Genomic DNA, 12,986 nt, shown 5'->3' on the forward strand with positions numbered 1-12,986 from the left:
GAGAGGAAGATCGGGTCACGCGCGCACCTCTATCCCTTTCTCTTTTCCTCCCTCCTCCCGAGGAGGGAGGGCCAGACGTTGCACCCCTATTGGGCACCTTCTCCCCCGCCCCGCCCTTAGGCGGAGAGGTAGAGCGGTCGCCCTTCCTATTTGTTTTCGCCTGCAAGGGCGCGGACTTGATAGCCCTTTTGGCTCCTCCCCCACAGTTTGGACCACCCGCGCTGTGGCCGTCCGCATCGCAGAGGGGGCAGTACCGGGAGTTCTTACACTCCGCGGCCCTGTGCCCCTCCTTGGCGCATCTGGCGCACAGGCGTGTCCTATCCACGCCCTTGCATGATCCGGCCTTATGGCCCTCGCCCCAACAGCGGTAGCAGCGTCCGGAGTCTCTCAGTTCCCTTAGTCGGCATTTGCTGATGCCAACCCGGACTTCGGTGACTTTCCGGGCCCTGCCCACCGCCTCGTCCCCCCCAATGATTCGAAGGGTGGCGGTTTGGCAGCCTCCGAAGCTTTTGCGCAAGCCGACCAATTTGACTTGGCCCGGCGCAAGCGCGGCCGCGGAAGCTACCGCCCCTACCACCTCCTCTCCGGTCGCAATGGCGTCCAGGTTCGTCACCCGGAAGGTGACGGACCTGGATCCAAGCCCCGTTCTTGTCCGCCCCGCCCCCAATCCCCGGTCGAGGATGGAGCGGATCTCTTCCCCCTCTTTTTCTCCCCCCTTTGGCAGCACCAGGAGGAGCTCGCCGTTGCGGGTCTCCCTAACGCTGCCAATGTCCACTTGCGTCTGGCTCTCCGCCACCAGCGCGCGCACCTTTTTTAGGGTTTCCCCGTAGGTGGCGCCCTTCTCTTTCGAGACAAACACCACCTCTTCATCCCTTCTACCTCCGCCCCGTTGGACGGGCGCAGGAGGGACGGCACCCCCTTCTGTCTTCCCCGTATATACAATTACCGTCAGGCCGTCATCCCGATCCATGGCCGCCATCTCGACCAGACGCCTAAATTCCCAGGGGTTCGCCCCAGGAACCATCGGGATAACGACTCGAGTTCTCCCCTCCCTCTCCATTGTTATGAAAAGCGCCCGGAGTGCTCCGAACACTTCTCTTGGGCCCGTGCTCTTCAATTTCTTGAAGAACACGTGCCTCTCCTTAGTTTCGAGCGCCCCCCTCCTGCGCATCGTGCACGATTGGCGCAAGAAGGGAACGCCCTCCCCCCAACCTTCACACTCGGCGTCGTCCAGCTCTCCCAGTTCCGGAAAGAGTTGAAGGACCCTCCCCCTGAGAGGGCTAGACTCCGCCCCCACAATGACACCCAGATCCGCCCCGTACCCGTGTTGTAACGGATCCCCTTGGCGGACCTCGGTGGCAGTATACATCCCCGCGTCCCACTGCTCCTTCAGAGCATCGGACAGCCTGTCGTCTTTGACAAGCTGTCCGATCCTGAGTCTTTGGAGTTCCCCCCTCATCTGCTCCTCCGTCTCGGTCTGGCAACCGACCGAGGCAGTAGAGCAGCCTCTCCCCTCTTTTCCCTCCCCCTGTCCAGTTCGTCCGTCAGTCTTCGTGTCCGTCTCCATTGTCATTTTGTCCACTTGTTCATACCGGTGCTCGTCAAGCCACTGCTTTACGATGTTCCGGTTGAACAAGTCAGTCTGTTTGCGCATCTTCCCCGTGATCTCCTTGATGTCCCGTTGAGTATTGCGCTCAATCTTCCCCTCGAGCTCGGTGACTAGCATCTCAATCTGGCCTATGGCCTCGATGATGGTGAGAATCTCCGAGCTCTCCTTCCTCTTATACGCCCCTCCTCCGGAGAGAGGGGACGTGTCTCCCACCTTTCGTTTCGTCCCAGTCGTCGTCGCGGTCGTCATCGTCACCTCCTCGTCACTTCCTCGCACGCTGAAGTAGCCCATGGAGGGGTCCGAAGGACGCCTCTCCATGAACTGTCTCCGCGTACGGGTTAAGCGTGAGTGCCCCCCCCCAGAATCCGTGGGGGCAGCGCCGGCCACCGGGGCTCTCACCCGGTCGGAGCCAGCGACGGGATTTTTACCCGCCTGGGGTACAATATTACCCTCATCGCTCATCCTCATGGTTTTTTGTGCCTCTCTTTGTTTTACGTCTCCCCGGTCCGCCGCCTCCTCCCGTTCCCGGCAAGAGTCGGCAGCCCGACGGCCGTACTAAGCCCCCCCACCACGACAAGGTGGAGACACCACGGGGGAGAACCTGAACTAACCTGAACTAACCTTTTTTTTTTTTTTTTTTTTTTTTTTTATATAGGGAAGGAAAACCTTCATAGGTACCCGGCCTGGTGGTCTGGCGGCCGGGTTATGTGGGATTCGCCCCCCTGAAGGGAGGGCGCCTACCCACTAAAAACCTCCCCTCTCTTCCAGCCAAGTTTCCCATTTGGCATCGCCGACAAAGCATTCCTTCAAACGGGGGCTGTTGGAAGATATTTCACCGTTTACGTCTCTTCCTCAAGAGGACCTTGGCGTATCCTTTCATGCAAACTTTTTGCAATCATAATTTTTTCCATCATGTTCATAATAGAGTTCCAACAATTTTCATTTTTTAATAAAAGACTCGCGATGTTTATTAGGTTAATTGATTCGCCGCAGTCAACTTCCGCGTGTGCTCTAAGTGAGTCAAAATTCCTACATAGGAATATTGTGTGGACTGGAGTGTCAGGCTCATCGCAAAACCAGCATGAATCCGTATCGGATTTACCTATTCTCTTCAGGTAGGACCCGAAGACTCCATGCCCGGTTAGAGCTTGGGTGCTGTAATAATTAAGCGTGCCATATTTCCTGTTTGTCCACGCTTCAACGTCTTTTATAAAAATTTTAGCATGTCCCTCATAGTTGTTCCATCTTTGCTGCCACTCACGCATCGTGTCCATTCTTGCTGAAGCTCTTGCGTCATCGCCACCATTGTGTATTAAAATTCTTTCTTTAATTAAAAGATCTATTGGGGCCATACCAGCTAGCATCTGGGCCGCCATCATGGATATGGTTCTATATCCACTCACGATAGCGATCGAAAGTCTCCTGTTAATTCTTTCAAACTTATTAAGATGAACTTTTCTATTCACTATATGTCCCCAGACCGGGGCAGCATATAGGATCATAGAGATACCAACTGTGGCCAAAGTTTTTCTCTTTTCCGAAGAGCATCCTCTCATTCTTGGCATGATCCTATTTAAAGAATTAACAACACCACTTACTTTTTCAGCTATCTTATGTACATGGGTACCAAATTCGGTGTCCCTCCCAAAGTACACACCTAAAAGTTTGACATATTCTCTACTATGTATAATTTCCTTATCTAATTTAAAAGAAAAGTTTCTTAACTTCCTTCTTCCAGAGAGCATAACCATTTCAGTTTTGTTTTTAGCCACGGTAAGTCCCATTTCTTCTAGTTTCGCAACCACCCTGTTGACAGTCTTCGTGGTTTTATCTTCTAGAATCGCACGACTTTTTGCTTTAACGATGATCGATAAGTCATCAGCATAGGCAATTAGCATGACTCCCGGCAACACGTTCATCTCCAGTATACGATTATAGTATATGTTCCATAGGGTTGGACCAAGCACGGATCCCTGCGGAACACCACAACTTATAGGAAAAGATTGAATTTCGGATCCTTCAACTACAATTTTTCTGTCCTCCAGATAAGAACAGATCAGGTTTATCAGGTGAGTATTAATCTTTTTTCTTTTTAGGGTTTCGACGATCCCATCCCAAGGAACAGTATTAAATGCGTTTGCGACGTCCAAACAGACCATTGTGCAAAAGTCTTGATTTTTCACACACTTCAATTTGATCTCTTCTACCATCGCCTTCACCTTCAGCATAGCATCAACCGTGGATTTTCCCTTACGAAAGCCAAATTGCCGCATCGACAAGGTAAGTTTTCTTTCTATTTCATCGTTTAATCTATTACATATAATTTTTTCATAGATCTTACCGAATGTATCTATCAAACATATAGGTCTATATTTGACAAGATCTTTTTTATTCTTTTTAGGTTTTTCTATCAGGACTAACTTTGCAGATTTCCAGATTTTGGGGAAAGAAGCTTCTATAAAATATTTATTATAAAAACTTAATAAAAATTGTTTATGTTGTTTAGCTATTTTAATAAATATCTCCCCAGTTATTCCATCTGGACCAGGCGCCTTTTTCATTTTGACTTCTTTTAGAATTTCATCAAATTCCATTTCTGTAATTTTTTCAATTTCTTGTATCGGTACGGGTGTTTTGTTCCAAACGATTTCAGATTTATTCGGGAATAGGGCCTTAATCTGTTCCCTGATTATTTCATCAGACGGCAAGTTAAAAACCCCTATTTTCAATTTTTTAACTACAATTTTATAGGCTTTACCCCATATATTTTCGTTGAGTTCCTCGCATAGGTCCTTCCACTTTTCCTTTTTGCTTCTCCATATTTCTTCCTTGAGTTCCTTCTTCCTACGTTTATATGTATCCCTGAGACTGCTCAATACCATGTTATCTGAGGAATTTCGTGATTTAGCCCTGGACAGATGTCTGCGTGCTACAATACATCTGTCTCTTTTTTCTTTAATTTTATCATTCCACCAGTAGACAGGAGGTCTGGTAAACTTTCTGATTTTTAAGTGCCTATCACAGAAACTAGTTATTTTACCAATAATCTCTTTTTCATGTTGTCCTTGGTATTCCTGAAAAAGTTCTGGCAACTCTCGTTCGAAACCTGTACTATTTGTAGGTGTTATCTGCCATCTTTTGAACACACTTATCTGTCTTTTTGAAAATTCATTTCCTTTTTCATCACACATCCGAATGCAGAACCATGCTCATTTTCTAGGATTTGCCAATCAGTCGCGTGATTTACAAGTCCCAGACTCGCGAACGTGACGTCAATGCACGTTTTTTGATTTCTTCTGACGAACGTGGGTTCTCCCGTGTTGAGAGCCACCATTTCTAGGGCCCCCACCATCTGAGACAACGCCCCGCCCCTGGCATCTTCGATCGATGCACCCCAATCCGGGGATTTGGCATTAAAATCGCCCATTAAAATTAATTCACCGTGTCGGCCGGCAGCCACTTGTTGCAAGTCGTTCAAATATCGATCGAACCGCTCCATTGTGCAGTTAGGCGAAATGTATCCGGCAATTATTGTATACTCTTCTCCGAAGAGTGCAATAAATCCGTCTCCGCGCGTTACTTTCGAGAACCTCGCATTGTTGGTTCTCGCCCAGATGGCTACATCACCCGAGTTGTCGCCCATCCATTTAGGGCTGTTTTTTATTACATTTTTATTAGGCTCGCTGGCCACAATTAAATCGACATTTCGCTTAGCCGCTTCAAGGAAAGCCATGTCGTGTGCATTTATCGAACGATCAGCATTGATCTGCAAGAATTTCGTTTTGAATTTGATTTTCATTTTATGCAAATATTTATGAACAAAACTAAACCGGAAGGAATAGAGTTGTTGCCGAGAAAAAAGGTTTTAGGAAGTACGCTTTTTTTTTTTTTTTTTTTTTTTTAAAGAAAAAGAAAAGTGGAGTCTGTTTTCCCCGATTTTTTATTGACGATCTTCCGTGATCGTCGTGTCATTTTCCGCGGCCGTTTCGCGCCGCTTCAAGAGGTCCCGACGTTGTTGTTCGGACCTCATGGCCGCCCGCGCGCCGTTGAGAGCTTCCCGAAATTTGGGGCACTTACTGCTCCCCGGCCAGTGCCCCTTTACTTTGCCGAGGACGCACGTGCAGTCCTCCTCTTTTTTGGGGCAGTTTTTCCCCCGATGGTCCGGTTTTCCGCACCGGAAGCAGCATTTCCTTCGGTCGGGACCGTTGCAGCTGGACGTCGCGTGATGGTACGCCCAACACCTCGTGCACCGATCGATTTTGAGGTGCCGCTCCAGCTTGCACCTCACGAGTCCCACGCGTAAGGGACTCCCGAGAATTTTTACTGCGTGCTCCTCCGGGAGCCGCACAGTAACCGCTTGTTCGGACCTCGCGTACGGGCGCATTTCCCCGATCGCGACGTCCGCCTCTTTAAGTTCCGGGACTACCGATTTGAGTCCCTTGAAAACCTCTTGTTTAGAGGCCGCGGCATCCATGCCTCTGATGAAAATCGAGGCTTTCTCCTTACGCTCCTTAAGGAGGCGGACGCTTTCTTTGCCCAGGGACTTTTCGATGTCCCTACCGATTTTTTCGAGCGCCGACTCGTCTTTGTCTAGGGTAATCACTAAATTACCCTCGCCGTTGGTCTTGATCGTTTTAATTTTGTCCCTGCTGGTGTTGCCACCCAAGGACGAGTTAATTTTTTTGATTGTATCGGCCGCGCTTTCCTTTTGCTTGTTGACGACGATCGCGTACGTCGCAAAGTTCTTCCGTTTGGATTGGGAAGGCGTTTTTCCCTCTGACGTCTTCGAGCGGGTCGTGAAAATCCTGATCTCGGGCCCGTCGCGGAAAATGAACTGGATCATTTTCCTAAAGCTCGATAGCGACATCCCTTTGACGTGATGTATCGCCAGCTTTTTTTCATGGCCGAATTCGCTCTTCAATTTGGCCATTTTCTCAAATATGTCCCTTTCTCCGACCGGGACGTTAATAATGTTAATAATCCTCTGTCCTGAGGATTTATCCGCTTTTTTTGATTTGATCTTCACGACTTGCTCGAAGACGTCAAAATCATCCAATTCCGCGAGTTCCGGGTGGCGGCTTTTAAATTGTGACTGAATACTCTCAGTCATTTCGCGGTCGTCTTGTTCGACGAAGACGACTTTTGTTTCCTCTGGGAGATTGTCTTCCAGAGGGTTCCCGATTACCACCGAAGTGGTCGCGAACACGGTGTTTGACCAAGTTCTGGATTCGCATTGCGTCCAGGCCTGGTACGAACGTTCCGACGAGAGTTGCTCGACCGCCGATTCTTCGCCCGTTTGGACGCTAATCTCGCGCGATTGCGGATTTGACGTCCCGTTCGTTTGGGTCCCGGTGGACGCTACCGAGACCGATTTTTTCGGCACTCCTATATTGGCCGCTTGCTTGAGGAAGATTTGTTCCCCCTCGTACAGCTTATCGGTGAAGCCCTGGATTTTCCGCGCCGATTGTTTGATCTCGCGCTTGGTATTTCTATTGGCCCTAATGAGGGCCATTAGGTTCCTCACTTCGAGGAACATGGCATTAATGAGAAGCTTAAGCTCCTCAACCGCCTGGTTGTTTTCCGCTTTTTTCGCGGCTTTTTTCACGGTTTCGCACCGTGCCGTCGCCTCTCCCGACGAAGATTACCCCGAGCTGGAGGAGGACCTGCTATTTTTCCGGGAGGACCTCTGCTTCCGCGGCCTTTTTGGGACCCATGCCCCCGCGGATTCTTCCTCGCTGCGAACTAACCTGCACTAACCTGAACTAATCTTTTTTTTTTTGCGTGGGGAAATCTTTTATAGACGATGGTGCCTTGGATGTTTAGCGGTCCCAACAGTGTTGGATTTCTCCTGTAAAGGAGTTTACCAACTAAAACTCCACGATTTTTCTCCTCTTGTATGCCCATGTCCAGAACCGCCTTTCGGCATTGTTGGACATTTCATCCTTTTATGATGACGAGCTATTTGTTTATTTATTTATTTTTCCTTTACTCTCCTAGTCATTTACTTGTTTCTAAACAATTTTAATTTTTTAATTATTATTATTATCATTTTTTTTTTTTTTTTTCACTTTTATGTAGTCATTTTATTCTTTCACCTATATCTCTGTTATCTCCTTTTTAATTCCACTGCCATATACAGTTGATTTTCTCTTTTCTATTTATTTATTTATTATGTGTATTCCACCCTGTCCAATTCATCGGATTTCATCTTCCAGTTTTTTTTTCATTATTTTTTCAATCATGCTTTCTATTATATCCCAGTTATATTTAGATTTCAACATTTCCTGCACCAAGTTATTTTCCTGCAACTTCACCTTAAGTTGTCTCTCGACACTCTGTCTATCCTTAGACCAATTTTCGCACTGAAACAGAATATGTTCCGCGGTATCGTCTGCTTTATTACAGTATCTGCATGTTGTACCGTCGCTTTTTTTTATATTGTGTTTGTAAACCTCAAAGCATCCATGTCCTGTGAGTATTTGCGTTGTATAGTAATTTAATTCATCGTGTTTTCTCTCTAGCCAAGGTTTTATGTTCGGGATCAGTCTCCTAGTCCACTCAGCAGTCTCTACAGCTTCCCATCGCCGCTGCCATATTAAAACACTTTGTCTTCTTTCGAGCTTTTTGGCCCCGAGTGTCGCCCCCATCGCCCTGGCACGCTCCTCGGCCAAGATGTCTGCCGGTATCATCCTCGCGAGAACAAGGATTCCCTCAGTTGGTGCTGTCCGATATGCCCGCGTGATTCTGACGGCCATGGTTCTCTGTAAGGTAAGTAGTTTTTTCCTGTATTTTTCTATTTTGCAAACTTGAAACCACGCAGGAGCCGCATACAGAACGATGGACTCGGCGACCGCGGCCAAAACCCTTCTTTTACACTCCGATTGCCCTTTCATTCGGGGCATCAGTCGAAGAAGCGTTGATGCAACTTTCTGTGCCTTTTCCGTTACATACAAAATATGCTTTCCGAAATTTAAATGTTTATCGAGGATTACGCCCAAATACTTAATTTGATTTTGCGGTTCAATTTCTAGGTCTTGTATTTTAAATTTAACATTTTCACATTTTTTTCTTCCAGATATCATGATGGCTTCTGTTTTTTCAGGTGCAACCTCGAGCTGACTCTCCCGCATCCAGTCGCAGATCCTACGGAGGGCTTCATTTCCCAGGTAAGTTATTTTTTCCACAGATTTAGCAGTAAGAACCACTGCGAGGTCATCGGCGAAGGACACCATTTCGACCTCCCGGGGCATTTCCGTTGACAGCAAGCCGTCATACAACACGTTCCACAGAACCGGCCATAGGACCGATCCCTGGGGAACTCCTGCAAAGGTACGTATTCTTGTATCATGTTCGATTTCTATTTCCCTATTGCTCAAATAACTATCAATTATTTTTTGCAGGTATCCTGGAAGTTTTCTTTTCGCCAGCTCCCTCTTGATTAGGTTCCAATTTGCCGTGTTGAAAGCATTACGGACGTCAATTGTAATCAGTGCGCAGAGTCCTCTAGTTTTAAGCATTTTGTTCATTTCTTTTTTGCCAATGTCGTAAATAAATTTAATTGCATCAATAGTAGATTTGTTTTCTCTAAAGCCGAATTGTCTATCGTTCAACCGTTGATCTCCTTGTAATTTTTCTTTTATTCTCAAACACACAAGATGTTCAAAAAGTTTTCCTATTGCATCTATAAGGCAAATTGGCCGGTATTTAATGGGTTCATTTTTATTTTTAATGTGTTTTTCTAACAGTACAATTTTGGAAATTTTCCATTCTTTTGGATACTCACCTTTTTCTAATATGTTATTAAATATTTGAAGTACATAATTTGGTTCCAATTTTACTATTAATTTAATTAATTCAGCTGGGATTCCATCCCTACCTGGTGCCTTTTTGTTTTTTAATTTAGTTTCTGCAATTTTCAGATCTTCGTGCGTGAACGGAATAATTTGTGTATCTATATTAGTTAATTGAAAATTTGGTTCATCTATATTCAAGAAAAGCTCTCTCACTATTTTTATTTTTGTTTCTTTATCGATAGGTTTATTTTTACAAATCTTTTTTGTAACTATTTTGTACCCATTTCCCCAACTATCATCATTTATTTCTTCACATGTTTTCCTCCACTGCTCATCCTGGGATTTTAAAATAGCTTTTTTTAACTCTAATTTGGCTTTTTTGTATTCATCTTTTAGTTTTTCAAATTCTTTAGCTGTTGCTTTCCGTCTTCTTGCTAGCATCACTCTTCTTTTTTTTATGCATTTTTTCCTTAATTCGCCTATGTTAGCATTCCACCAATACACTTGTTTTTTATATTTTAAGACCTTTTTAGGGATAGATACCTCGCACGCTGCTATAATGTTTTCTGTTAGGCTGATATTTGTTTGTGTTTTATCGATTCTAATTAGTTCCCGGAATTTTTCACTGAATTTGTTTATTTTTATGTGTTTCAGGTTCCACCGAGGGATATATCTCTTGGTCGGCTCCATAGTACGTTGCCTTTCAACCTCAAAATATATGTGAGCTTTCATAAAGAAAGCCATATGGGGTTACTTATCAACCTATTCAATGTAAATGCAAAAAACATGTTGTCCCATAATATTGTAACCTATCCTTGGACATGTGCGGAATGTCACAGGCACCTACTGGTGCCCCATTGTAAATTAGAAATGGACTAAACTTGTACTAGTCAGAATAGATCATTCGTGGTAAAAGATAAAGGTCTGTTTATCATCTCGCCTAAAAACATACGGAGGTGCGAATAAGATGATTAAGGGATGTAAGTGTGGGAAGAATGTGGGAAGTATGGTGACAGGCTTTTGGAAGAAAAGCAGATGCACCTGGGGTGACTCTCACGCATCAAAAAGGGATTCATTCGATTCCCGATTCTAGAGAAATAAAGAAGTACCGCCTAAACTTGTGTTTTTGTTTCTCTACGAGTTAGGGAACTTCTGACATCAGAAGTGGGATAGACTCGCGAAGATACCACAACGTGTAAAACAATTAGTTGTGTGAAAAGTGCGCTTGTTTTGTGGGTGCGTTTCGTGTACAGAAAAGTACGCTAGTATGGAAGAAACGGCTGTTCTTCGTGAAATGCAACAACGGCCTCAACAAGCCGTGCCTGTGCTGCAGGCGCCTGCTATGCCAGTGGACATTCCGACCTTCGACCCCTCGAAGAGCGATGTAGGGGCGAACGGGTGGTGTGATGACGTGCAGGCCTTGGCGACCACCTTTAATTGGACTGATTTCGAACAACTTTGCCGAGCTGCAAGCGCTTTGGAGGGCGACGCTAAGGAGTGGTACAATAATTGGCACCCAGCAAGAAAGGATTGGGCTAGTTTTCGAGCAGAAATTTGTCAGCTCTATCCTGTACGACGAAACCTGAGCGAGCGGCTGCGCAGGGCAAGCTTGTACACCAGCGGACAAGCAACGGGTTACTGTGAGTACGCACGAAAGAAGATATCGTTATTGAAAGGGCTGAATTTTAACTTAAGTGTTGGCCAAATAATTGAGCTGGTTATTGGTGACATAACCGACACTCATGTTAAAACAGCAGCCTTTAATAGCAATATTGATTCTATTGCGACGCTACTTAATGTACTTAGTAATTATCAAATCAAAATTGCTTGATGGCTATCTGACTCACGAATATTTCTGTCAAAACGACATCTTATTTAGAAAAATAAATCCGGGCCAAAATCCACCAATCTACAGAGCTTTTGTCCCAAAAGGAAGCAGGCTCGGATTACTAAAAATATTCCGTGATGAACAGTCTCACGTGGGACCAGATAAGACATTTGCTAAAATAAACCACTACTTCTGATTTCCACGAATGGCCAGGTTTGTCAAAAAATACTGCGATCGATGCCTAAAGTGTATCGTGAATAAGAAGCATACTGGACCCAAACAGGGACGGCTACATCCTATCAATAAAATCCCCATTCCTTTCCACACCGTACACTGTGACTGTGTTGGTCCATTCCCTACATCACCAGACGGTTACAAGCATGTCCTTCTTGTAATCGATGCCTTCACAAAATACCTGTTTTTGATCCCCTTAAAAACCCTCTCCGGCCCTGAGACATGCGAGAAATTAAAGACTTATCTAACTATATTCGGAAACACTAAACGATTAATATGCGATAGAGGAACCAATTTCACTGATCAACGAGTGAAGCAGCTACTTTCAGAGTTACAGATTACACAACATCTTATTGCTAAAAGTGCCCCGCGTGGAAATGGCCAAATTGAAAGATACGTCTCGACAATTCTAGATTTGCTCAGGGCGGACCTAAATGGCAACAAGTCAGAATGGACGAGCGTTCTTTCAAAGTTACAGTTAACTCTCAATACGACCATTCAAAAAACAACGGGTTTTTCCCCACTCTATCTACTCACAGGGCAAACCATAGACATCCCAGAGATTCAGAATTTGACAGAAACCATCAAGCCCGTAATAAGTGCCAACCGAAATTTAGACAAAGACCGCAAAACAGCCCATGAACGCTTGTTGCGCTACGGATCAGAGTCAAAAGAAAGATTTGACAAAAAGCGACGTACGACAAAAAAATTCGAAGTAGGCGATATAGTTTTCCACCCATCCGGGAACTCACATCTGTCCAAGTTAGACCCAAGATATGAAGGTCCATTTGAAATTTTGCAGATATTGCCTAACGACCGCGTAGAAATAAAAAACTTAGCCACTAACCGCAAACGAATTGTCGCCAAAGACATGATGCGAATATGGCCAGGCGAATTTGAAGAGGAAGTATCAGTAGTCTATTGATAATAATTTTATAATTTCTTCTATTTAATAATTATTTAATAATTCTTGATATTACTGTATCTTATAGGGTTGTCTCTTGTAATATTTTTGCAGTTATGTTATCGTTATCAAGTGTTTTGTTCAACGGATGTCCGTATGAGCTTTATTAGTTGATAGAAACTTAGATTTACCACATGGCTTCTTCAAAAAAAAAAAAAAAAAAGAATTATTGAAAGACGTGCTCTTTGCGTTAGGTCATGAGTACCCAAACGTTGAAATGACGTGCTCTTTGCAATTGAAACTAATACTTTAAGAATTGTTGAAAGACGTGCTCTTTGCGTTAGGTCATGAGTACCCAAACGTTGAAATGACGTGCTCTTTGCAATTAAAATTAATATTTTGTAAATTGTTAAAATGGCGTAGTCTTCGCAATATAAAATAATAATGTTTTCGCTATAGGTTTTAGTAAGGATAAAATTCGAGAACGAATTTTGTGTCAGGATTGGCCGTGTGAGCTTTCATAAAGAAAGCCATATGGGGTTACTTATCAACCTATTCAATGTAAATGCAAAAAACATGTTGTCCCATAATATTGTAACCTATCCTTGGACATGTGCG

The sequence above is a fragment of the Euwallacea similis genome, unplaced genomic scaffold (assembly GCF_039881205.1).
Source record: "Euwallacea similis isolate ESF13 unplaced genomic scaffold, ESF131.1 scaffold_39, whole genome shotgun sequence".
In the NCBI taxonomy this organism is placed as follows: domain Eukaryota; kingdom Metazoa; phylum Arthropoda; class Insecta; order Coleoptera; family Curculionidae; genus Euwallacea; species Euwallacea similis.